The 24,607-nt window shown below is 42.4% G+C and overlaps 1 protein-coding gene across 1 annotated transcript in view; it reads right to left on the minus strand.

Moving 5' to 3' along the window:
* TSEN15 (tRNA splicing endonuclease subunit 15) overlaps positions 1 to 24,607 on the minus strand; it is a 93,437-nt gene that overhangs the window by 10,088 nt on the left and 58,742 nt on the right. The window contains exons 4-5 of the transcript XR_014136421.1: positions 24,167 to 24,263; positions 22,570 to 22,683 (exon numbers count right to left, since the gene is read on the minus strand). The gene's annotated coding sequence lies outside the window, so the exon portion shown is untranslated. The remainder of the gene's footprint in view (positions 1 to 22,569; positions 22,684 to 24,166; positions 24,264 to 24,607) is intronic.

The raw sequence follows: 24,607 nt of genomic DNA on the forward strand, positions 1-24,607 counted from the left end.
GGCTATCCTGGATTATCCAAGTGGGCCCAACCTAACACATGAGCCCTTAAGTTGAAAATCTTCCTTGGCTGTGGTCCAAGAGAGATGAGACAGAAGAAGAAGGGGGAGAGATTCAAAGTTTAAGAGGGTTTTGACACAGGAGCCAAAGAATTCGGGAAGCCTCTAGAAGAAGCTGGGAATGGCCCTCAGCCAGCAAGAAAACAGAAACCTGCTGTCCTATAACCACAAGGAATTCAATTCTACCAAGAACCAGAATGACTAAGGGAATGAATCCTCTCATTGAGCCTCAAGAAAGAAATACAGGCATACTGACACCTTGATTTTATTCTGGTGAGACCCACATCAGACTTCCAATCTACATACTGTATAATAATACACTTGTGTTGTTTACGCTGTTAAAGTTTTGGTAATTTGTTACAGCAGCGATAGAAAACTAATGCAGAGGTCTTGATCAAGTTAGTTTAGGAAATGATGCTATAGATTATAGAACATACTACTCACCTTGTTATGAGAGAGTCATAGTAAAAACAAAACCAGTAACAAAACATTAATTGAATCAGATAGCAGATAACTTGCTCACTACAAAGGGAGAGGCTGACGCTATCTTGATTCATAATTCTGTGTTCTGATAGCATCACATATTTTGTGCAAATAGAGGGCCGCAGACCCACAGCATCACGTTCCGTTGTCATAGTTACTCTCTGAAAAGAAAGATGCCCTGACAAAGACCAGATTGGCTGCAGTAAGGGGTGGGAAGGTACCCTGAGGGTAGCCAGATGCTTCTACATTCATGTCAGAGACATTTTTCCGAAGTTTGTATGCAGTCGGCTCTGTCCCCAAAGGAAAATGGTCATTTACATTTAGAAAACAGGAAGCCCATATTAACGATGGATACTTTCTGTTGAGAATTTGTCCTTCCATCCTAACACTTAGGAAACCAAATATCAACAGCAAAAAAAAAAATGTTTTGAAATGGATTTTGCCTCAGATTAAGCACAACTGCTGGCAACTTCATGTACCTCATTTCTTACCCTTCTCCAACTCAATTCAACTCAATCTAGCTACAGCTTCCTGTATGGACACACCAAGCTTATCCCTCTGCGGGGACTTTATACCTGCTCTTCCCTCAGCCCGGATTGCCCTTTCTTCAGATGTTTGCATGCTTCACTCCCTCCCTCCTTCCCTCCGTTCATTCAGGCCTCTGTTCAAATGTTCCCACTTCAGACAGGTCTTCCCTAAGCACTTTTTCTGAACTAGACACTGTCTCCAATATTGTCAATGTCCTTTCCAACTTTATAGTTCCTCATGGCATTTCTGTATTTATTTGAGTAGCTGGTCATTGTTTCCTTATCAGATTGTAACCTACATGAAGGCCAGGCCCTTGTCTCTTATTCACTGCTGTATCCCTGGTTTCTGGCTTGTGGTGAGTACCTCATGAGATTCAACATGTGTTGACTGAAGGCATTTCTTGGAGTCTTGGTTCTCCACTGCCATACTAGTCACCCTACCTCACCCAATTTCTTCCAAACCCACGTTCTTCCCCTAGTCCAATGCAATTGGTATGGAAGATTGTATATTTCAAAGAGAGTCACCGTAATGTATATCCCAGTTCACATGTCCCTCTTACAAACTGATGTTGATACTTCTTTGAGGAGTGTGTTCGTGTTCTCTCCTCTTGAATCTAGGCTGGTCTGTGACTATTATGGGACTATAATGGGACACCATGTGACTTCCAAGTCTTGGTCATAAAGGTGAGACAGCGTTTACCTTGTTTACCTCATTCTTAGGTCTTTCCCTCCAGGAACATGGCCCCCATCCTGTGTAAAATCTCAAGCCATGTGGAAAGGCCATGTGTAGATATCTTGACAGCTGAGCTAAGGTCCCAGATGACAGCCTGAGGTCCCAACTTCCAGACATAGGAGGAAGCCTTTGAGATGACTCCAGCCCCAACCACTGTCTGACTACAACTGTAGGAGAGACCACAGTGAGAACCACAAGCCAGTCAGACCCCCAAAATCCTTGGAGGACAATAATAAAATGATCATTCTTGTTTTAAGCCAGTAAGTTTAAGGATGCTTATTCTGTAGGAATAAGTAACTGAAACAGATGGGATATGAAATGGTCTATTAGAAGATCTGATTTCTAATCTGTCTTCTGTGCCATTTACACTTGCCAGTCCCTCTTCTTCCCAAAGACTATTTCCAACGTACCAAACCACAGCAAAAGTGTAGCCATCTCTTCTAACCTTCACCCTAGGGTGATTTAGTGAAATGTGCTTATCTTCAGGAATTATGCTTAGAAAAAATATATATATATGTATATATATATATCAAATTTCAGAATTTTATATTCAGAATTTTATATTATATTCAGAATTTTCCTAGATTCAGCCACTCTGAAGATTAATAAGTCACCTAGGACTTAGAAAAAATATATATATATGTATATATATATATATCAAATTTCAGAATTTTATATTCAGAATTTTATATTATATTCAGAATTTTCCTAGATTCAGCCACTCTGAAGATTAATAAGTCACCTAGGACAGCTGGATTAATGAACTTCGCCCCATTGTTCGTCTTCTCAGGCCCAGCCCCATGCCACTTCCTGGTGGCAGTTCCTTTTCCAGCAGCCTTATCAGATGAAAGCCAGTCAAACTCACCTCTGCAGCAGGGGCAACCCCTCCTAAAAGGGTGCTCAACTGCTTCTGCCTACCAGTACTTACTCAAGGGCAGGGGCAAATCCCAGAGCCCCATCACCTCACTTGGCTGGACCCCATCTGGGAGGGGTATTTATCTGCGGTGGGGTTGGATAACAAACTTGTGGTCAGACCCCTCAAATGCAGTTAAGCGCTGAGTCTGGAAAATAAGCTGGAGATGGAAATATATGCAAAAAAGTACAGTGTCTGTCGCTGGGGGAAGAAAACAGGGAGACTGTATGGGTAGGGGACATAGAATGGGTCAGTCTGATGATAATGGGTAAAATCATGGGGTCTGGGTTTAGGTGGGCCTGAGTTCTAATTCTGAACCTGCAACAAGTCCCTCAGCCTTTCTCAGCCTCAGTTTCCTTAGCTGTAGAGTGGAAGCAGGAATAGAACCGCCTCATAGGGGTGTCATATGGACAAAATGGATGGTGTGTGTCCAAGCCAGCACTGGGAAATGCTCAGTCAATGGGAGCTCTTGTCTTTCACTGGTACAGACCAATAAGGCTGTATGGGGAGTTGGTTAAGGCTGTTAAGAGTCTATACAACAACGTATGGAGCCAATGTGGGGAGCTCTGAAATGGGCAAGCCTCCCATGTTGCCTCAGGAATGCTGGACAAGAGTCTTGGGCCTTTTATATTCCTTTTCCCCTGCCAGGACTTCCACCATCTCCTCTGGAGTTGCCGCTCTTGCATAACTTTTGAGCCACTAAAAAGTGTAGGCCTCTGGGACTGACACCCTGGGAAAATCCTGCCTCCATCCTCTCCCCTATCTCATCTGAAGGTTGGCTAAGGGGCCAACTCACAACACTTAACATAAACACCAGAAAACCCACTTAATGCCCTTGGTTTCCCACGAACTAGTGGTGGGACAGTGGCATTTGCACAAAACGACATGTACTAAAATAGGCAGCTTGAAATATTCCTGGCAGATGGTGCTAAATATAGACACAGTGACAGATTGGCCCCACAGCTCTTCCCCCGAGCGTTAAGAACGTGCTAGAGCCAAGAAGCTCCTCTTTTCCGGATGATTGTGGCAACAGCCCCAGGCTCTCACCATGCCAGAAAGTTGCTAAGATGTAGAGACGGGAGGTAACTCTGAGAGTGAACACCAGCACCGTGATGTACAAGGTTCCCACATACCACGAGTGCTGGAATGAAGAAAAACGTACATATACAAAGTTCTGAGGGACTGGAACTTGTTTATTGGACCTTCTGAAGGATCAACTACTCTTCCAAGTGGTGTCTTTCATGAGCAAAAAATCGCTGAATGAAAGTAGAAACAGTGTACGATGGTTGAGAGTGGAGGTTTGGGGGCTCAGGGTGCTTGGGTTTGAACCCTGGTTTTGCCCCTTAGTAGCTATATGAGCTTGGCCAAGTTACTTAACCTTCTGGAGCCTCCTTTTTTGTTTAATCTGCACAATGGGATAATAATAATATCTATTTTGTGTGAAGATTAAGTAACAATGTATGTAAAGGCCATGCACAATGCCTGGTACAGAATAACTCCTGCTTGGATGGCAGCTATTTTTTTTTTTAAGTTTTCATTTATTTTTCAGAGAGAGAGAGAGAGAGACAGAGAAAGAAAGAGAGAGGGAGGGAGGGGCAGGGAGAGAGGGAGGCACAGAATCCGAAGCAGGCTCCAGACTCTGAGCTGTCAGCACGGAGCCCGACATGGGGCTTGAACTCACAGACTGTGAGATCATGACCTGAGCTGAAGTCGGACGCTTAACCAACTGAGCCACCCAGGCGCCCCAGATGACAGCTATTTTATTTAACAGACTAGGAAGGAGAGAGAGGTACCTAAATGGCCAAAGAGTTTTAAGGCTTAGAGGTGTTAAAAAACAAAACTCAAATGAGTAAATTTTAAAGATCTTATTGGCTTTACTCAATGATTCATGAATCAGGCAGCATCCTATCTGGCAGATAAAAACGAGCTCCAAGGGGCTGTACAAAATGAAATACTTTTACAGGCAGAAGGGAGGAGGACAAGAAAGTTATACCAGCACAAAGCAAATTGGTAGTGGTAGAGTCACCTGTCTTTTTTTTCCTTTCCGTTGCAAAAGTTAATGTGCTTCATCAAACAGCTTCTTAAGGGGAATGATTGAAACCAGTGCTCTACAAGGGCACTTCCCTAAGTTTTTCAAAATTATAAATGGCCAAATGTTCAAAAATAATAATTGGAAGTATCATCTGAAGCTTGGTTACCATTTCACCCAATTAAAAAAAAATTACTTTACGGTCACCTTTCGTTAGGGGATGATAGGATCTGTCAAGCAGATTATCCTACTAGTGCTGACCAGGTAATTCTAGATTGACTGGTTTAAGGTTCCATGCCAAGGAAAGGCTGAAACTATAATTAAGTAGTAATTCTTGGTTTGGTGATTTGGGGCTTAGCATAAGTGACTCCATTTTGGGCCTATTGTCTCTTTTTAACAGAGGAATACTTTGGATAAGAATGAAGGCAAAATTAAAAATAAAGTCAAGCTGCAATATTTTCTATATCCACTGAGATTGTATTCAGAATGGGCAATACCAAAAATAGCTACCTAGTGGAAAGTGATCACTCAGTGGGTAAGGTGCTGGTGTGTGAGAGGCTGGCTTCCATGGAAGGGAGGAGATGTTTACAAAGGGCTCAGTCATCATCTTAAAAGGAGGGGCAAACCTATCTCTTCATAACTGATAAGAACTAGGACTTTGAACCCTGTGAAATTTGCTATCTGACTTCCACACAGTAAAACATTTAAAAACCAGGAGGACTTTCTCTTAGATTTTAATGATAGCATATGCCAGTCTGTTGCAGATGAAAGTAAGGGGTCCAGAAGATGGGCCTGTGTTCTCATTCTGTCTCTGCTGCATGTTAGGCTCTGTTGTGGCTATGCTCCGTTCTCCTTCATTCCAGTTTTGTTCACGACAAGTTCTGGAGTTAGAATTTCTCAGTATTTTCTCCTCTGTGTGCTTCTAGGACTGTGTCCCAATTCAAACTGAATTGTCCTTGCGGGACTAGAACACTCCTGACAGCCCAAGTACTGCCCTTTGGAGCCAGAGGATTCTTTTCTAGAGGATTTTCTTGGTGAGAGGTTGTGGTAAAAACAACCTCTGTAGGAGAATTGTGAGACTATATTTGGGCTCTGGCTCCAGAAATAGTAGGCCAGTGCATGTTCTCGTGGTACAGACTTGCCTATATCCTTACATCCTGTATTAGTTAAAGTAGGTTAGCTGCAGTTACAAACAAACCCAAACGTTTCAGGGGCTTAACAAGGTGAAAGTTTCTTTCTCTCTCAAACAAAGCCCATTGGCATTGAGATGGGGAAGAGTAGAGGTGGGGAAGAGTAGAGGTTGCATTTCTCTGCTCCATATACTTATTCAAGAACCCAGGCTAACAGAGGCCCTACAATTTTCAACGTGTGGCTTTCAAGGCTGCCTGGGTGTCATTATCCAGCTAACAGATGAGGTGCACAGAGAAGCACGGTGGGGCGTTTTCATGGGTCAAGCCTAGAACCGGTGTATAATTGTGTCACTTCCACTCACATGCCATTGGGTAGAACTTAGTCACAGGACCATATAGATGGCAAAGGAAGCTGGGAAGGGCAGCTTAGCTGTGTGCCCAGGAAGGAGAGAAGATCAGGAATGTTGGTGCTCAATGAGTGCTGTGTCACACTTACTGAAGCTAATTCAAGAAGCCAAGTGACCCTTTGAAGCAACATTTTGAAGAAACTATTAAACTTGTTTTTCTAATTCTGTGTGCTGTTTCCACTCAATGTTTGAATTAGATTTGTTAAACAGTTGCTTCTAATCTTTATTTCTTCCTGTTAAGTCTTGTTGTAATCAAAGAACATCTCAGTTTCCCTACAATAAAAGTGGAGCTGATCTGTCCCTCACAGAAGTCTAAGTTTCTTTATGAATGGCATGGTGACTGAGTACCTCCTTTTAAGAAGAAAACACCAACTATTCTTTAAAAGAAAGCTTGTTTTAATGTAAGACTCAAGAGTTTTGCACATTACATCATTGCTAGGGTTTTAGTAGAAACTGCTAATGAATATTCCTGCAATGCTGTTTGAATCTGTTGTATCAACAGGCTGCAAAAGAGCCTAGTAGACAAAGGGAAAAAAGAAAAAGAAAGAACACTTATGAGAGGCCCAGTCCCATAATGATCATTTATTAAGCTCCCCAGTGTTTAAGTAGGAACTGCCAGATGCTTTTCCTCATTCCTACTAAAGTAAGTTATAAGCACGAATATCATGATATTTGTATGTTTAGAGCATTCCCTTATCTTTATGATCATTTACAAAGACATTAAAAATTGCTCCAATATTCGTGAAACTAAAATCATACTTCTAAGGCTTTAAAGCCCTGACACAAAATTCCATTATAGTTGAAAATTGTAATAATATTGCTGAATGTACAGCCTACTGTTATGCTAAGATATGAATACAATAAAATTTAATATACACTTCACCCTGAACATACTTCTATTTGACACTTCTTACACTTTATTACATTTAAGTTTTTCACTTAATTTTTTTACATGGACTAATAATACTAAAACTTTGTTGTGCTTCATAATCACACAGAGAGCTTGTGGAAACTCCTGGAACCTACCCTGGACCTGCTGATATGAGGGGTGGGATTGGGGCCTATGTATTTTTAACAAGTTTGCCGGGTGGTTCTGATGCACACAAAAGCTGGAGAACCATGCCTGGCATGTCTTAACACTTCCAGCATCTGGCATATAGTAGGCACTTAATATATCTTTGATGAATGAATGACTGAGTGGATGAAACAAATAGAATAGTACTCTTACAAATAAATTTGTTACTGAGTCTGAAGCAAGAAAATAAGAATTCATTGAGGATTTGGGGGTGCCTGGGTGGCTTAGTCGGTTAAGCATCCAACTTTGGCTCAGGTCATGATCTCATGGTTCGTGGATTCGAGCCCCATGTCAGGCTCTGTGCTGACAGCTCAGAGCCTGGAGCCTGCTTTGGATTCTGGGTCTCTGTCTCCCTCTGCCCCTCCCCCACTCACATTCTGTCTGTCTGTCTGTCTCTCTCTCAAAAATAAATAAACATTAAAAGAAATTAAATAATTCATTGAGGATTTACTGCCACAAACATTAAACATAAAAACGAGAAATAATTTGATTCCCGGGAATGCTGCTCTAATAATTCAACTTTGTTTGTGCAATGCTTGTTTGCCGTGCTTTACTGATATCAAGTATTCAGGTTACTACTAGAATGCCAAAAGTCAGATTGATAGGAGGGTCATCAGGAAAGGGTATGTCATACTTAGAGGGGGACCCAAGAATTGGAGTAAAATAATTTTGATGAAAACACAGCATCTGAATAACATAAAACTCTTCATCCTTCCAGTGTTTTAGGTATCTCTAGCTGAACTATTTATCTGGTGTCAAGAACAATTTCAAGACCATCCATTCAATGAGAACTTATACTTCAATGAAGGTACTGTACTAAGAGTTAGACTCCCCCAAAGCAAGGTGTGTCATGAGAATGGTAAGTTTCCAGAAAGCTGACAAACACTTTCCTGTATGTAATATCTTCCCAGTTTTCTTCCTACCTCTCTGGATGCTCCTTTTTCTTTTCAGGCTCATCATCCTCTACTCAGCCATTTTCAATTTTTAATTGAAAAGTGAAATTTCTCAAAGTTTTTCCCGAGGCACTCTCCTCTTCCCATTCTCTAGGGTATATTATCTGTTATTCCAAGAGCCTTAACTATCACATATTTATTCATGGTGCCCAAATTTGTGTTTCCAGCCCAGACCTCTACTCTGAGCTCCAGCTGGTTATACAGATCCTAGAAAAACAGTTTACAAAACTTAGGCCTAACTTCAATGAGTAAAAGAAAAAAATATTAAGCTTTTATTTTTCACTGATTGAGCTTATAGATATGTAAAGTATCTAATGTGCCAGATACATATAAAACATCTTAAATTATATGCCAAGCACTCAATAAATATTACATGATGTTTTTTTTTTCCCCTCCTGATGTTGTTTTATAATGTAGCCCTCTGAAAGCAAGATAAACATAAAAGTTCAGATCTACCTCAGGTGTACATCCGAGTAGATAGTGTCAACCATGCTAAGATGGGGTGATATCTGGCTGGGATCCTGAACACAATCTCAGACCAGCCACCTACCACTCTCAGGTTCAGGAAGGAAAAGCATATATGTAGGAGAAAACCATTCTGTTCATTACTTGGAAGTTTAAGTCCTACCTTGCCCTCTTCACTTGGGAACTAACCCCCAATGAGATACCCAAGGCCACGTGATGTCAGTGGGGTTCCTTTGCCTGGAGAAGGAAACCAAATAGCCCCGACCAAGATCAAGCACAGTAGCCCATATCCTCAAAACCCACCTGCAGTCCTGGTTCTCAAGCATCTGCCACTTTAATGACTAGAACGTGGAAGGAGGGATAAATCCAAAAGAAAGGCATGCAGGGAAAGGGAGAGCTTCTACTTGTGGCCAAAAGCATATGCACCCCTTATGTCTCCCACCTTTTGCCTTGAATCTATCTCAGTATTCCCACTGGTGTTGACCCATTTCAGATCTCCTCCAGATGGTGGGGGTGAGGAGTTTTGTACTCATCCAAGAGAGTATGGGATGTCATTTGTTTTGTAATGTTTTTATTCTTTCGACAACTATATTTTGAGTGACGACTATGTGTCAGTCACTGTTAAAGGTGCCAGAAATACAGCAGTGATGAAAAATGACAAAAATCCCTCCCATCATGGGGATTATACATTCTAGCATATAAGTAAAATATATACTAGGTCAGATGATGGTAAGTCCTATGGAGAAAAATAAAATAGGGAGGGTGGAAAGGGAGTGCTAAGCTATCACAATAACCTCAGCAAGAGATAATGGTGTTCAAAAATGACAGTTGGGGATTTTAATACCCCACTGTCAATAATTGATAGAACAATTAGAAAATCAAAAAGCAGGGCACCTGGGTAGCTCAGTTGGTTGGCGTCTGACTTCAGCTCAGGTCATGATCTCACTGTTCGTGAGTTCGAGCCCCACGTCAGGCTGTGTGCTGACAGCTCAGAGCCCGGAGCTTGCTTCGGATTCTGTGTCTCCCTCTTTCTCTATCCCTCCCCACCTCTCTTTCTCCCCCACCCCTCTCCGTCTTCTCTCTCAGTAATAAATAAACATTAAAAAAGAAAAGAAAAGAAGCCAAGCATATAGAAAATGTAAAGAACACTTTACCGCACTGGTATTTATAAAACATTCCCAATGACCCAATGACATCAGAATAGACATTCTTTTCAAACACACATGGAACATTCTCCAGAATAGACCATGTGTTAGGTCATAAAACAAGTTTCAATAAATTTAAAAGGTATGAAATCATACAAAGTGTGTTCTCTAACTACAATGCAATTAAATTAGAAATTTGAGGAATTACCGAATACTTGGAAATTAAAGAAAATACTTCTTAATAACCCACTGTCAACCAAAAACACCAGAAGGCAATGTTTTAAATATTTTCAGCTGAATGAAACTGAAGTCAACAGATAAAGATTTATGGGATGCAGCTAAAGCAGTGATTACAGGGAAATATATAGCTATAAATGCCTACATTGTAACAGAATAAAGATCCTCAATCGATTACTTAAACATACACCATAAGAAACTAGAAATAAAGGAGTTAATTAAATCCAAAGAGTTAGAAAACAATGAAGTAGAAAACTGAAAAATAATAGAGAAAATCAATGAAACAAAAAATCTGTTCTTGGAAAAGATCAACAAAGTTGATAAATCTCTAGCTAGACTGATTAAGAAATAGAAAGAGAAGACAGGAGTTCTCAAAATCAGAAAAAAAAGGGGCAATTTTTACTACCATCTCTACAAAAAAAAAAAAAAAAGGATTATGAGTAAATATTACGAACTACTTTGTATCACGTCAGACAACTTCTGTGAAGTGGACAAATTTCTAAAAAGACACAAATTACCTAAACTAACTCAAGAAGGAATAGAAAATGTAAATAGAATATTAAGTAAAAAATTGAATTAGTAATTTTAAATCTTCCCACAATGACAAAGCCAGGCCCAAATGGATTCGTTGGTGAATTCTACCAAATATTTTTAAAAAGAAATATTTTAAAAAGAAATAATTCTAATTATTTACAAGCACTGGAAAATAGAGGATAGGAAACACTTCCAAACTTATGCTATGAGCCCAGTTTACCCTGATATAAAAGTCAGGCAAAGATATTTTAAGAAAAGAAACCCATAGACCGGTATCCCTCATGAAAACAGACACAAAAGTCTTTAGGATTTTGACAAAGTTAAGTCCAGGAGCATATAAAAAGAATTTTTATGCCATCACCAAGTGGAATTTTTATAAGGTTGGTTTAGCATTCAAAGAGCAATTAATGCAATACACATATTAGTAGAATAAAGGACAAACATATGATCAACGCTGTAGGTGAAGAAAAAGCAATAGGTCAACATATTGATAAAAACAATACTTGTACTTCTTTTTCCACCATGGACTGTTAACTGCAGATCATTGTTCCTTCGGAAATTCTGGGAAAATATAAGGAGAACATTCACACTCATGTGCCACGAAGACCCTTGGCATGAAGGCCCCAACTCTATTGCTGAGGTCCTTGGGCCTGAAACTGGTAAGCTATCAGTTGAAATGCAGTGAGTTCTCCTTGGACGATAATATTAGTCTCTTGGGGTACCTGGGTGGCTCAGTTGGTTAAGCATCCAACTTCTGCTTGGGTCATGATCTTGTGGTTTGTGAGTTTGGGCCCCGTGTGGGGCTCTGTGCTGATGCAGAGCCTGGAGCCTGCTGTGGATTCTAGGTCTCCCTCTCTCTCTCTGACCCTCCCTGGCTCACATGTTCTCTCTCTCTCAAAAATAAATAAGGTCAGAGGATGGCTCTAATTGGAGGATATGAAGTGGTGTTTGCAGGAGGAAGACTCCAGAGTCCTCTGAAAAAGGGAGTGAGGAAAGTCACATTACGTTTTATAAATCATTACAGTCTGTCCAAGGGCATGTTGCTCACAGCCAGTCCTTAGGTAGGCTCCCAAGTCCCTGGGGCCTTACATGATTTGCCCCCCATGATATCTCCAGCCTCATCCCTTAATACTTTCCCCCTCTCTCTGCTCCAGCCACATCCTTCTCCCAGCCTACCAGACGTGCCCTGCGTCAGGGCATCTGCACTGGCTCTTTCCCCTCCTTGGAGTGTTCTTCCCCCAAATATCCATATGATAAACTCTCTCACTTTCTTCAGGATTTTACTCACAAACCACCATTTCAGGGAGACCTTCTCCACTGACCTTTTTTTAAAATTGCACCCCTTTAACCCCGCCAATCTCCCTTCCCTGCTTTCTTTTCTCTATACTATTTATTACCACCTGACATACTATGTATGCATTTTCCCTTTTTATCTTTGTAATTGTCTATGTTTCATTGATAATCTATCTAGAGACTGTCTTTAGAATCCGAAAGAACATATTCCTATATTCTCAACCCTTTAGAATATAAGTTCCATGAGGGCAGATATTTTTGGTGTTTATTCACAGCTGTTCGCCCAGAGTCTGTGACAGTATCTGTCATTTAGCAGGCCAGCGGTAAATATCTGTTGCATGAATGAACAGCTGACAACCAGAGAACAGGAAAAGCAGTAGAGCTCAAGCCAGGACACCCAGAGCGTAGCTCTAGAGACCCCTTAACCTGAATCCCTTTCTATACCCAGGGAGCTCTGTCCCCTCACACCCCTATGCCCACCCCGTCAGCAATACCCCATGGCGTTTCACACCAGTGTGTTTCAGTAAGCAACTCCGATCCTTTGGAGCCCAGACCATATTTTCACCCTATCTTAATATCTTGCTAAAGCTCAATCTTAAAACCAGTCGGTCAAGAACGCCTCCTGGGAATCACACCATTCACTCAGCTCCTGCTATTCTAAAATTGCTTTTTTTTTTTTTTTTTTTGGTCTTTAGAATTGTGCTCTGTTCTTTTGCATTTCCGACTGAAAGAAGGGACTGTCTCTCACTTGCTGTCTCGTAAGAATCCAGCCACCAAAAGCATGACCAAAATATTTTTTAAACACATGTTTTAGTGGGAGAATGGTTTTCTTGTGTCCCTATTGCACTCGGATGCTCCACCCGACTCCCCGTGGATGTGGTGTTTACAGCGGCACCCGGCCTGACAGTTCGCTGTAACAGCTCCGATTTAGATCCAAGGCCTGCTGGGGGACCACCTACAATGTCAGGCTCTTTGTCTTACCCACAGACTCCCAGACTGTGTAAAAATTTTTGGAGACTGGTTTCCCATTAATTTTTTTTTAAAGGCAAGAAAAAGAAAAATAGAACAATCCTAATGTAAAACCCGACATTTCTGTCCTGTCAGCAGCATGTAGCTTTTTATCTTCTTCATTTATCGCATATGCTGCCCACTCCACCCCCCAACCCGTTCATTTTTCTGCTTGCTTGTTTGTAGTTAGTTTCCAGTCCCAAATGTTGGAGTTGGATTCTACATTTCATTTATTAGTGTCACTGCAGAAGCCGCACGTTTTCCTGAGCTCATTCATCATGCCTCCTCCTCTCTCAGCCTCACGTTAAATATGCAAGGTCTCATTACAGTCATAGCTGTCGTGGTCTGCGGGAGGAAATAAAGGAAAGATTGCAGGAATACAACGTTACGACAGTCTGCCTTGGAATTAGCCATTCATTTTCCATGCAGCCAGAAAATTTGTGGTAAGTCACTAATGAATTTGTGAAGGTCACCATGGAGGTGCTTCCAAAAATGCTGAGATACAAAACTCTCTACCTTCAAGGGATTCCTCAGCAAGCGGCGGACATCAGAGAGATATGAAAGAAATAGGTAGCAGGTGACAGGTACCTGAGTGAGTTGGGGCTTCAAAAGAGTGCAAGATCACTTCAGCTGGAATAGTCAGAGGAGGTCTCATGGAGACGGTGGCTTGGTGGTGGCATTTGAACTGGGACTTGAAGGATGAGTAAGGTTTTTAAAAACAGAGAAAGGAAGGCAGAGGAGAAAGAATTTTAAGGGGAGGAAGCAGTATGAACAAAACCATGGAAGCAGAAGAACTTAGCTTGTATTTGAGGATGATAAAGTTAATTTGTATATGGGGACCTACAAAATGGAAGCCACCCTGGGACTCTGCCCACATACCAAATCTAAACCCAGGTCAGCCTGCTCTTATGGGAAATACCTGTCAAGGAAACCTAACATACTCCAATCACCATCCTACGACTCAGCTTTAGCTAGCTTACTTTACCCTAGAAAATCAGACCTGGTAGCCTTATCAGGGAATTCCCCAAATCCTAGTCAATCATGCCCTATTTCCGAGTTGCTTCTTCTAAAGCTCTATAATGCTCACTCTTGCCCACAATCCCTTGGAAAGAGTCTCCACTGCTTGTGAGGCACTGCACTGCCCCAATCTGTGGACTGTCTTCTCTTGAATAAAGGACATCAAACTCATTCCTAAATTGTTTTTCTTTTGTCATTTGACAAGGACAGGACATCTTCAAGTCCCAGAGGCTCCTTCATTTGAAGCACCCAGAAAACAGAGGAACAGCATGATTTCCAAGTCTTACCCAGAAACTCTGCAGGAATGTTCTTCCCAATTCTGTCAGTAGGACTAGCTCCTTCTCATCCTTCAACTCTGAGATTCTATGTCACCTCCTCAAAAATGACCTTCTCTGACCGCCACATATACAAATTGGACTCCTTCCTGACAATGTTACCTCCTTCAGTGCCCCTTCTTTTAAGTGATAACATGTACCATAGTTTATAGTCATTATGTTGATACATTTACTTGTCTGTCTCTAACAGTTGCCTCTAAAGTTTCTTTTCTTTTTTTTTAAGTTTATTTTTTAAAGAGAGAGAGTGAGCAGGGGAGGGGCAGAGAGAAAGGGAGGACAGAGGATCTGAAAGGGGGCTCGAACTCACGAACTGCAAGATCATGACCTGAGCCAAAGTCAGACACTTAACTGACTGAGCCACCCACGTGCCCCCTGCAACTAAAGTTTCTGAGGGCAGAAACCATATCTGTTTGCTCAGTGCCTGAAAAATAGTAGGAGCTTAATTAATTTTCAGTGGTTGAATGAATGAGGAGACAAGGCTGCAATTAAGATTTTCAAGATCCCTGGGTACTTTTGCTTTCATTGGCTCCTTCTTCCATAGGATATATTTCAAATTATGTTTTATAACTATGTTGGTATACATATGAACATAATCCAAGGTGGAAAATATTTTTTGTTCTGATTTGAAATAAATTAAACATTTTATGGACCCCAAAAGCACTGTGGGCCCTAGGCATTGTGCCTCCTGTTCCTAATGGATAAGTCAACCCTGTGAATAGCAAAACGTTTTTAAAGATTATTAGGTAGCAAGACTAGACAAATAATATGGAATAAGATTATGGAAGGTCTTGTACATCTTACTTTGAATATTATGCATTTGAACATTAGAAGGTGTGATATTGTAATTTATAATAGGAAATATATATTTGGTCTTCCTCTGTGTTTCTGGCACAGATTTCCTGAAACCCTTGGAATTTCCTTAGTGATGGATGTGATAATGGTGCTTTTGTTATGCTAATGAGGTAACTTTTGGAAAGCCCTAGGTATCCAAAGGATAGAAGGGGTTGCCAGAGGAGGCGACCACAAGATTAGAAGGCTGAAAGTTTCAGTCCCATTTTGACCTCCTCCAGAGAGGGGAGAGGGGCCAGAGATTGAGTTCAACTGCCAATGGCCAATGATTTAATCAGTCAGGCCTATATAATGAAGTCTCATAAAAAATGGGAAGGATGGGGTTCGGAGATAGGTTGATGAACCAGCACACTTCCAAGTGCCAGTGGCTGGCCCCAAACTCCACAAGGACAGAGGCTCCTTTGTTTGGGACCTTGCGCTTTGAATCTTTTCATCTGGCTGTTGATTGGTATCCTTTTTTAACTTTTTAATTTTTTTTACCGTTTACTCACTTCTGAGAGACAGAGACAGAACATGAGTGGGGGAGGGGCAAAGAGAGAATTCCAAGGAGGCTCCAGGCTCCAAGCTGCAGCACAGAGCTTGATGTGGGGCTCAGACTCAAGGAACATGAGATCATGACCTGAGCGGAAGTCAGACGCTTAACCAACTGAGCCACCCAGGCGCCCCTGATTGGTATCCTTTAATATCCTTTGTAGTTAAAGTGGTGAACTAGTGAGTAAACTGGTTTTGTGAGTTCTGTAAGCTGTTCCAGCAAATTAATCAAACCAAGTTGGGAGTCATGGGGACCTCTGATGTATAGCCAGTCTGTGAGAAGTTTAGATGACAACCTGGACTTGCAACTGGCATCTGAAGTGGGGGACAGTCTTGAGGGACTGCGTCCTCAACCTGTGGAATCTGACGCTATCTCTGGACAGACAGTGTCAGAAATGAGTTGAATTAGAGGACACCCAGCTGGTGTCAGAGAATTGGTGGTGTGAGTAAGAACTCCGCTGCCCCCTACACACACACCCACACATACCCACACACACCAACCCACACACACACACACACACACACACACACACACACGCACACACACACACACACTGGAACTGAGTGCAAAGCTTTTTAGTAGGCAATAAAAATCATGAGAGATTCTGAGCTAAAGAATAATATGGTTTCAATATCCCAGCGCCACTGTAAGAAAAAGCCATAGGATGAACAAAGGAAGAAGACATTAATCAGGAAGGTTCCAGAATGTGGTCCAGACACCGGGAGGTGAAAAGGGATCTGGACTGTGGTACTGACAGTGATGGCAGTATTGGAAGAATAAAAGCAGAGCTGGGAGAACCTGTGACTGTTTCTCATAGCCCACTAGGGAGGGTACATTCAAAGATGGCTGTGGTTCTGGGTCTAGACTGAGAGAATGGTGTGATCGTGAACAGAAACAGTGTCATCCAGAGAAGAGGGACTTGGTGGGGAACATGATGGATTTGGTTTGGGACACGTTTTGGGGATGGGATGCTGGCAGAGCCACCAAATGGAACTTAACAGTCAGACAGAAATGTGGGTCTGGAACTCGGGAGCTTCAAATTTTTAAACAACCTTCAGCCAACTTCAACATTATTAAAATCATAGTATATGAATAATGAGATCAGAAGAGAGCACTTCTAACCAACCATTCAAGTACTACCTCCTCTCTGGGCTGGCTGAATTGTCCTAGTAACTAGGGACGGTTAAGGGGGTCCCTTGAGTTCCCTGCCTCTTTGTTTTTCTTAGGCAAAGACATGAAGGAAATTCCAGTGAATTCTATTATAACAGAGCAAATCCAGTGAGTTCACCCTTACTCTAAATTGACTCTCACCAAATGAGCTAACTGACCATAGATGGTTAGCATTATACTTTTAATTAGAAGAGGCTTAAAACTCCTATTTCTATAAACCTGATAGGCAAGTATGAGGCCTGCAGCATTTCAATTAGGAGCCTGCCGAGGAAAAAGTTGGTTGGGAGAAAGGCAACTTCTTCATGAGAGGCTGGGCCCTATGAACAAAGCCGGAACTATGGGAGCTTCCTGGTCCCCAGTCTCAAAGTCTGCATCCGGTGAAACAGATTCTAGGGCAAGCAATTTCACCCAACCTCTATTCCTACCTGGCATGAATTTTTAAAAAATTTTTTTAATGTTGATTTATTTTTGAGAGAGACAGAGTGTGAGTGGGGGAGGGGCAGAGAGAGGGAGACCAGAATCTGAAGCAGGCTCCAGGCTCTGAGTTGTCTGCACAGAGCCTGATGTGGGGCTTGAATCCACGAACCGGTGAGATCATGACCTGAGCTGAAGTTGGCCACTTAACCGACTGATCCACCCAGGTGCCCCTGGGCTGGCATGACTTTTTAATGTTAGAATCAAGCAGTAGGAGTAATGGCTCTCCCTCTGGATGGGATTTGAGCAATCTATCCCTTTCCTGGAAAGTTCTTCTGAGATATTAACATTTTTACATCCTACCATGAAACCGGGTGCCAGTGTCTTCTCAAGTAATCTGTGCCTCTGTCATCCTATTTGTAAAGTGGAGGAAATATTGTATATCTCAGGGGACCGTGGTGAGGGTTCACGGAGTTACTTTATGTAGCACTTTATGTCTTATGGTAATTTATGTATAGAAGACTGCCTGGTTGATAGTAAGTGGTCAATAAATGCTTTTTAACTTTTAGCACACTAGCTCTCTTCTCTTCCTCTACATTTCCCCCCTAAAAATAGAAATTGTATGTATCTGCATCAAAGTTACTTAAGAGTTTGCTTGAAGGCAGAATCCTGGCTACCACCTAAGACCAAGGAAATCCTGACTCCCTAGGAATGGATCCCAGAAATCTGCCTTTGAACAAATTTTCTAAGAGATTTTAGTCTCCCTGAAGTTTGAGACCCACTAGTCTGCTGGGTTTACAAGAAGTACAGATGAAATTTCTGCCTTGGCCTCCATGTCCTGATCAGTGACGGAACATATTCCATCATCTAGAAACCCAAGACCTGAGATGTGCTGATTGCTCAAGGCGTGGAGGCTGGGTCGGAACAAGGCCAACAAGACCGCTCTGAAGAATACCGGATTCCTGCTCCACCCCTCAGTCTTGTTCTAGAACTCGACCTCATGATCTAGATCTGGTATGATCCATTCCCAACCTGCGGCCACTGGAGGAAGCCTCCCATACCCATCAGTTTTCCAAGAAGGAGGTCTGCTTAGAGACCCTGGTGATGCTTTGAATACATCTGTCATCACATCAGTCAAGTCATATACACAACATACATGACCCCAGCTGCCTCCTGGCTGGGTATTCTCTGATTCCCTGGCACGTCAGGGTATGAGATGATTAATTTTGAATCACAAGCTCACTGGATGTGACATTCAAATTTGACCCCACTGAGCCACCTTACCCCACAGCGGCTATTGCGTGCCTCACATTTTAAATATGAGAATCTTGCCACATCATCAGAGCAATCACAATACACATTAATAAGTCCTTCTATTTCTATAGGACTTTACGGTTGGTTATCAGAGAACTTTCACAGCCATCACCTAGCATGACCTCACATTGGGAGTTAGAAAAAAATAGGAGCCCATGCTGCTTCATTGAAAGTGGAATCACAAGGAGGCTTGAGCGACTTACTTAAATTCACCTAACAGGTGAATTTGGAGGCTAACATGGAGGTGACACCCATGCTCCGGAACCCCTGGCATGGGTTTGTCTTGTTACCGCACACTGCCTCCAGTCACTGTAGCCCCAAGGGCAGAGAGGAGGTGAAGGGCACTAGCTTTGGGGTCACATTTTGAATCCTGAGTCCATCATTCATTAGCTGTGTGACTTTGAGAAAATCTACCTCGCGGAGGTGAGATGAGGGCAAAATGTAAAGCACCGTGCTTGGCACACAGTGAATGCTCCATAGCTGTTTTGTGCCATTATTACTAACAGTAGGTATCACTGACAGTCAGTGATGGTGGTTCTGATCAAAAAGGCTATGATTTTGTCTTCTCCTATGCACCCTTTTTGGGTAAGAGGACAAAATAGTTATTATATTCCATTTTTGTCTTTTTGTTTTGTTTTCTTTTAATAAAATAGAGAAACCTTTTGGGACTTATTCTCCAGTTTTCAAAAACTCTAGACTGAATCATTATTATGTAGTGTTATGTTTGACTCAGGGAATAGAACTTTTTTCCCAGAGGACAGAGTGCTATATTCTATCCCAAATCAAATGAGTTCAGCTACTCTGTTTTGTTCCGTTAACTTTTTGACTAATGTTAAAAGCAAATGTTTAAGAGATACACTGGATCAAACGAGTGGGTGAGCCATGATCAGGCAAGAAAAAGATGTTTGTTGTCTGAATTTCCCTGATAATGTGCTCGATTTGGTTTAGTTGGTCCCTGACCAATTTCTAAACAACATCTAGAAATTCTGAATGAAATATTAAAGAAAGAAATTAAAAGGTTGATACTCAGGGAACCATCTGCCTTAGATGATAGAATTATCACTTTGAGTGAATTACATTCAGAGAGATTTTAGGTCTCTTCTCACAATCACTTCCTGCTAACAAGTCAAGTCATTGCCATACCTTGCATTTTATTCCACATACAGCGTTCCCCAGGAACTTAACAGTCCCTTGGGGGAGATTGCAAAGTTAGAGAGGTGAATGAACTACCTGTCAGGCTAACGGCCATGGAGGTTCTGAGTGTAGAGCCATCCTAGACACAGGTGCCATCCTAGAGGATAAAACACATTAAGGCAAGAGCTGGTACTCTCCGTCTTTCTAATGAGGATGACCCTCTTCCTGCCTGCCCCTGCCCCTCCCGTGCAACTCCCTGAGGCGGCTGGTACCCAGGGAATTTGCTCACATCCAGACAAATAAAGCATGAGAAAACAAGACCGCGAGCATCAGAGCAGCCATCTGACATGCAGAGAAGTGACCCATGAGGGAATGTAACCCAAGAAAATAACTCAGAAGAAAACAAAAAGATTCCCAGCAGCACTATTTTTAAGGGTGGGGGTGGGGGGATCTATACAGAACTGAAAACCACACCAGTGTGTGGAAGGGCCCAAAATGTCCCGATGGAAAGCGTGATGGAACACTATACAGCCATTACGCATAACAAGTTTATGGACTACAAACATGTAGAAATGTTTATGTAGAATAGTACAGAGTGGAAAGCCACAACTAACAATGTCAAAATTAATTTATGTGACTGCATCTAAGTGCTGAACACTGCTATAAAAAAAAAAAAATCTCCCAACCAAGAGATGAGAATCTTTATGAGTTTATCTTATCTCAAGTTAAATGGATCACACAACTATATTACCACATTTCTCTAGTGAGTTCATTTTCCCAGTCTTGTAACTGCTCTGTCCTTTCTCCACTAGGGCTCAAACTTCGCAGCTCTCTGACAACAGAATCCTAAGAGGCATCTGCTACCCTTGCTCTGCCTGCACGAATTTGGCGACACGATCCTTCTTTCCTGGGTTCCAGCCACGTGGGCCTCTCAGTCTTTGAATTTACCAAATGCTCTGCTTTCTCAAGGGCTTCCCCCATACTCTTTCTGCTGCCTTGAAGTCCCTTGCCTCAAGTCAGTCAACTCAACTGAGTCTCATATTTAGGTACCTCCACTATTAGCCTCGCTCATGGCCGTACGCACTTTTTCTTCACAGCACCTAGCACGCTTTGTAATTTTAAATGCATTTGCATAATTATTGGTTTACAGTGTCCCCCTCTCCTAAATAGACTGTAAGCTCCATGAGGAATAGTAATCTGAGCTGTTCATGATCTGATATCTACCTAGTATACACCACAGCACTGGGCCTAGATTCCTTGTCTCATAAAACTGTGCTGAATGAATGAAGAGGTGGATGAATGGATGAATGAAGTGATATGAATATAATGTAATATTCAGGAGGCTTTATTTTTTTCCACAAAAATATACCATGTGGTGTAGACTACTAAATAATACCTTGCTCTCATTTGAGTAGTGCTTTCTATTTTTCAAAGCATTTTCCCATACAATAATAAGTTTTTTGATTCACATAAGCCTATGAGGTAGACATTATTCCAGTTCCACATTTGAGAACATAGAGGTTCTGAGAAATTAAGTAACTGCCCCAAGCTGAACTGTGTGGTACAAAGAGGTCTGGGATCCAGACCTGCTAGATTCAGGCCAAGGGTTTGGACCCTCTGCCTCTATGGCTCTGACTATGTCACTGTGTCTAATGGAAGGTACACTGGGAGCACTGAAGGTGCAGAGGCATTATCTTGATAGGTCCCTGCTGCTCAGGAATGATGGGGGGAGGTGACGGCCCTACGGTCTGGGCAGAGGATCCTGGCTTCACCAGGTGGGGCTGGAGCGGTGAGGCGATGGGCAGCGAGCCTCAGACATGGCTCTCAGCCACTCTTTCACAACGGCCTGCAGTTGTTCAGTGCCTCGTTGCTCGTGTTACTGAGGCAGCATATCCAACTACTGATTAGTGATAATTGCACCGGTGGCTCCATAGTCACTAAGCTCGGACCCCACACAACAGAATGGATTGAGTGTGGGCTAGTTCCTGGGTTGAACACCAAATGACCCGGAGAAGTCGGAGAGAGCCACCACGTATATTTCCACACCGACTGTCACTCTGGCAAAGGCATGACCCTGTTTATCGTATTGTTTGTCTTGTCTGAATATTTACAAACTATAAGCTCACAGGGCACAGATGTGGTGCCTAATCCTGAAGGCAGAAAATCCTTCCGTGTGCCATATGCTTTTAGCGCACACTTCATCATTTCAACGTTCACATCCTGTTAAAGCCCTCACTTCCGTTCAGCCTCTGTCTACAGCAGCTTTCCACAAGGAACTTGATGACAGCTGTGCCTGTCGGGAAAACCAAAGCCTCATTTTTCTGTCTTCAGAAGCATCTGAGGACTGTGATACTTGCCACCACTTAACAAGGTGGGGTTGTAAGGGCGGCTGTGTCGAGGCTGGTTATTTCTTCCCTTACAGAGAATTCCAGAATTTCATAATTCTTGCGCTGCCTCTAGGCAAATGGCAGGTGGTACTTGTTGTTGACTGCACAGGACCAAGGCTGAGAGTCATCTCAAACAACAACTAAAACAAATTAGGAGTTGAATGCTCATTGCCTCTCTTAATGCTTTTTGTATTATTAAATTACTAAATTTTTTGCATTATGCTTTTGTATTGCTAAAAGAATGACATAGTTATTATTAATAACATAATTACTTGAGAGGACCCTGTAAGATTAAAGCAACTCCAGTAATGAAAATAGCTACCATTTTTAACACCTTGTCTCTGTTACATTTTTCATTTCTCGCAATAACCCTTTGCAGTAATCAGGAAAATGCTGAGATGCTAAGATAGATGCTAAGATAGACTTACCCAGTAAGTAGTGGAGTTGGAAGTCAGGAGACTGAGTCTGTTCTCAAATGTGTTATTAAGTAGCTGTGTGGCCTTAGGTAAGTCAGTTTACCTCTCTGGGCTTCTGTTGCCTTCCTAGAGAAAGGAAGAGCGAGTTAGACTTACAGATGGTGCAGGTCCCTTCTTGCTCTGAGTGTTTCGTGCTGAATTTTATTGCTCTCTTTCATCAATGATTGATCTAGTTCTTATTTGGAGTCTTTGTTTTTGTTGTTCTTAAGCCGCATAACTTTCTCATCATCCAACTCTCGACTTGCCACGCAGAGATGGTTTCCCTGACCAATCCTGCTGAAATAGCCTGTCCATTCTCCTCCCCTCGTTATTACAAACTCTAAACACTTTAGCATGGTACATACATTTGTCACAAATTGGCCCCCATTTTCTCCTCCAGAACCCAGAAAATGATCAATAAATCTTTGTTGATTGAACTAATGAATGAATATATCCAATGTGTTACAAGTTCTTTTGATTCTGCCACAGAAAACTCTAGTTTTGTGCTGTTCAGTGTGGCTGTTCACATGTGGCTATTTACATTTAAATTAACTAAAATTAAAAGTACAGTTCCTGACTCTCAGTAGCCACATTTCAAGTATTCAAGAGCCACATGTGGTTAGTGGCTGGTGTTATGGACAGTGCCGAACAGCAATTCCATCACTGTAGAAAGTTCTATTGGACAGTGCTGGTCTAAATACTGGCCCGTCCTCTCTAACCCTACTGCGATAGTTCACCTGGATTCTTATGTCTCAGCCTCTCAGTTGGGCTGATCGTAGTCTCCCTCCTCGCTAGTCCATTCTCCACTCTGCCTGATTCATTGAGTTCATTTCACGAAGTAGCAGATACTTAGGAAGGACCTTCTACATGCCAAGTCTTCACAGGAGACCGAGTTGCTCACGAGACAGACCTAGTCCTGACTCAATGAACTTCCAGCCTAGAGATCCAGTGTGTGTGTGTCATTCCCATGCTTAAAAACCATTGTTGGGTCCTCTCTACCAAAGCACCTTAGAGCGTTCCCAGAGTGCTGGGCTCTGGAGGGCACAACTGAGAGACTCAACTGTATTCTCAGGAGGGGGCTAACTGAAACAACAGTTCCTGTGTGTGTGTGGAGGGTGTGTGTGTATGTGTGTGATGTGTGTGGTGTGTGTGTGGTGTGTAGTATGTGTGGGGTGTGTGTGTGTGTGTGTGTGTGTGTGTGTGTGTGTGGCGGGAGGGCCTGGGCCCCGTGGGGTGCACTGGTACCTTCCGGCCCCTGAGGTGCAGGGCTCCTGTTTCAGTTCGCCCTGGTCACCTCTCCCGTACCTTCTGGAGGCGGGCCTCACCCCTACCCTTACTGCTGTCTCCTCTTCTCAGCGAGCCCAGTCACACCCCAGGGCTTTCACACAGACCCTTCCCTCAGTGGGGTTTCCTCCTCGTCCTTTTCACCTGACCAATTCCCATTCGTCCTCCCAGGCCCACTTCTAACGTCCCTTTCTGTGAAGCCTTTCCCAGCCACCCAAGAGGAGTCAGGGGTTCTCCTTCCTGTGCGCCCACAGTGACCTGCTGTTAGGTCTAGTGCAGCACTTACGGTGTTTACCCTACTAGCTGTTTATATACGCCTCCCTCCAGCCGAGCCGCAGTCCTCCAGATGAAGAACTTCTTGTTCATCATGGTGGCTCTGCTGCCTGAAATAGAGGAGGCCCCTCGTAAACGACTGGGGACGGATGATTAATGAACGATGCCTGGAAGAATAAATGAGTGAATACATGTATGAAAATTGTGAAAGTGCCCGGCCTGTCTGCAGTTCCCCAGTGAGACTGCACTGGTTCTAGAACTTCTAAATGGAATAAAAAGACCATAACTGTCTACTTACTCTTATCAAAGAGAAGATGTTAATTTTCTTAACATTCTTATTTTCAACCTACTCTAAATGTCTCTTTGCCCTTTTTTTCCCCATAGGCTAGATTTTTTAAAAATTTTCTGACCCCTTGTCTCGAGGATCAAATGCTTCCTTTCTAAAGGCATGTAT

This window comes from Panthera onca, chromosome F1 (assembly GCF_046562875.1).
Source record: "Panthera onca isolate mPanOnc1 chromosome F1, mPanOnc1 haplotype 2, whole genome shotgun sequence".
In the NCBI taxonomy this organism is placed as follows: domain Eukaryota; kingdom Metazoa; phylum Chordata; class Mammalia; order Carnivora; family Felidae; genus Panthera; species Panthera onca.